This window comes from Hibiscus syriacus, unplaced genomic scaffold (assembly GCF_006381635.1).
Source record: "Hibiscus syriacus cultivar Baekdansim isolate YM2019G1 unplaced genomic scaffold, ASM638163v2 tig00111398_pilon, whole genome shotgun sequence".
Classification (NCBI taxonomy): domain Eukaryota; kingdom Viridiplantae; phylum Streptophyta; class Magnoliopsida; order Malvales; family Malvaceae; genus Hibiscus; species Hibiscus syriacus.
In genome coordinates, this window is record NW_024063081.1 from 81,018 (window position 1) to 83,966 (window position 2,949).

General features: G+C 31.3%; 1 pseudogene; it reads left to right on the forward strand.

Annotated features, from left to right (window-relative positions):
* The first annotated feature begins 1,148 nt into the window (after positions 1-1,148).
* Positions 1,149-1,779, forward strand: LOC120161056 (annotated as a pseudogene).
* Positions 1,780-2,949: the final 1,170 nt, after the last annotated feature.

A 2,949-nucleotide genomic window follows, 5' to 3' on the forward strand; every position in this document is an offset into this window, starting at 1 on the left:
TTTAAACTTAAATTCTCGTGTATTTAATGCATTTCAGGATTTGTTTTCTTTTTCTCTCTTTTTTTCACAATCACTGTTAGTCTCTTTTCTTCTTCTTCTTTGTGATCGGTACCAGTCTTGGTACTGCTTGCTGACCACCGATATTCATTATTATTTTTTGTTTTATTATGGCATATCTTTGTTTTTTTTCTTTTTTTATTCTTAATAATTTTAATTTTATGACACGTTTTTCTCTGTCTCTATGACAAGTTTTCGGTTGTTTGGTTATTGTTTTCGTTTATTTTTTAACATGTTTGGATTTGACATCGCCACAACTGATCAAGATGGTGTTTATTTGTTATCGTGAAGATATTTCCTGCTTTTGGACCATTGGATTGAATTTGGATATGTGATTTGAGTTTGTTGATAGTATCTCACATTGCTCGATTATGATTTGCGGTATGTCAGTGTTCTTTCAATAGCTTTATTTCTTTTTGTGGTTCGTTTACCGATACAGTCAGATCTATTCATATTTATCTCTTGTTTGAGTTTATTTGGTTGGATTTTTTAACCTTTTCTTTGTATGTGATGTTAAGTAGCTAAATTTAGGAAAATATTCTTATTATATGTTTAATCTACAAATGTACAGGTGTGGTTATAAACCTTCATTGTAATTTTGAATATTTTCTATTTTTAATAACATTAAAGGTTATTAAACTCAAACACGCCTTAATTTTTTTTAATAGTAAAACATAATTTTATATTTTAAATAAAATTTATAATTAAAATAAAATATTATTAATAGAACTTTCTAAATAATTTTAAACGTAGGTGTATAGATACCATATGGATCCTTTGACCTGGTTTGGTCCCTAAAAGAAAAAAACAACAAATTGTTAGTTCAAATTTTTTTGGTTAAAAATTAGTTCAATTTTATATGCTAATAAATTTTATAATAAGAAGCACGTGTTGGAATAATCTATTATGTTATTGACATATTGTAAATAAAGATTGAAAATTTGCAGAAAAACCCAGATAAAGTGCCGGACAACCCTTCTCCAACCATATATAAACTTTTACCAGCTTTAGGTTCTGTTCTTCATTGGTTTCCTATTAAACAAACCACTAGCTTGTTTAATTCCCTTGGTTTCTTTCGGTTGAAGAAAGATATGTCGGCTGATCAGCCTGAGAGTAGTTCAGTATCCGAAGATCTTTCCCTCTTGGACTCCATTAACCACCGTATTCTTGCCGGTGATTTTGAACCTTCTTTCTCTTCTTTAGACGAGGTTGTTTTTTGACTGGCCGTCTTTGCATGGCGGGACTACTTCCAGTTTTACCAACCTTCTCCTCAAGAATTCCAATCTACCGTTAAATCTCGACAACGACTTTAGCGTTGCATGTCCTCCGCCTGGAAAAGTGGAGGAGCCGCCGCAGGAGGTGAGTCGAGTGGAGGCTGAGAGTGGAAAAAGGGTGCAATATAGGGGAGTGAGGAGGAGACCGTGGGGAAAGTACGCGGCGGAGATACGGGATCCGGAGAAGAATAGGTTGAGGGTTTGGCTAGGGACTTACAAAACGCCTGAAGATGCGGCTTTGGCTTATGATAAAGCGGCTTTCAAGATCCGTGGCTCAAAAGCTAAGCTCAATTTCCCTCACTTGATCGGCTCAAGTAACATAGCACCTGTTAGAGTGGGTCCAAGGCGTCGCTCACCTCCGCTGCCATCGTCGTCTTCGTCGTTTTCCAATGTGGATAGCAGCAGCTCCACGATGCCGATGCCAAGAAATAGGAAACCAATTAACTGATGGCTGATGTAAATCCAATATGGCGTTATATCGTTGCATTTCATCTGCTTTCACTTTTCATTTTCTGCAGGCCCCCGCCTGCTAATTCCTGCTATTTCTTATCCATACAAAAAAGGGTTACTGATTCACGTATCTTTCCTACCCATCATGTTTTGACCACCTTAAATCTTAAAACTATTTGTAATATTGTAGTAAATGTAATTTTATTATCATTTCAAATACAATGGGTGCAGCTTTTATAGTATAAACAACGTCCTATATAGCGTATCAAATTAAAAAGGTAATACTGTTGTTGTTTTTTTTTAGATTTGGAATTCAGTAGTTGTGTGCGCAAGAAATGTATGCGTTATCAATTAATTAAAAATATTATCAATAAATATTACCTTATAATGACCCTAGACTATTTAAAAATAAAATAATTTCCTATTGTTAGTTAACATAATTGTCGTAATAAAAGAAAACGGAACAATCCCAACGTAGTTGTTTTGTTGTAGTGGGAAAAACTTAACAATTAGTTGATCTAATAAGATGAGATATAAGATATTTTAAGTAAAGTCAATGTTCGAATCTTGATATTGTCGATAGAACAAATTAAATTGAAAAGATCAATCTTATAATAAATAGTATATTCGATCTATTAATTAATCATCGGATTAAATACATATATTATACTAAGAAAAAGAAAACATATTTATTACCAACTATTTTCATAAGTTGGGTCTAAATTCAATCTATTTTTGTGATTTGAAAACTCTTTGAACGCCGAAGCCCATGTCTAAACTAACTGAACATGTTTTGGACATGCAGTCCATACCATGCAATACATATGGGAATGGTCAAAGACAGGTGGCAGCCCTCTTTACTATTTATTGGGAAAATTTACATTATGTTGTCTATGTTATTAATTTATCATACAAATGTCAATCGAAGATTAATTTATATTATATCAATGACATGTTGTATTAATAAAAAGAATAAAATTTTGATCAGAATATTAGTTTAATATTTTTATATTTTTAATTATATATATTTTTAAAATAAAAATACATTAAATTTTTCTATAAAATTTTATTTTTTATTAATTCAAATAAGTATATTATTTTTTCTAAATTTTTTATAAAAGTACATAAAATGATAAAAATGTTCTATATAATGGTTTTGTTAAAATTT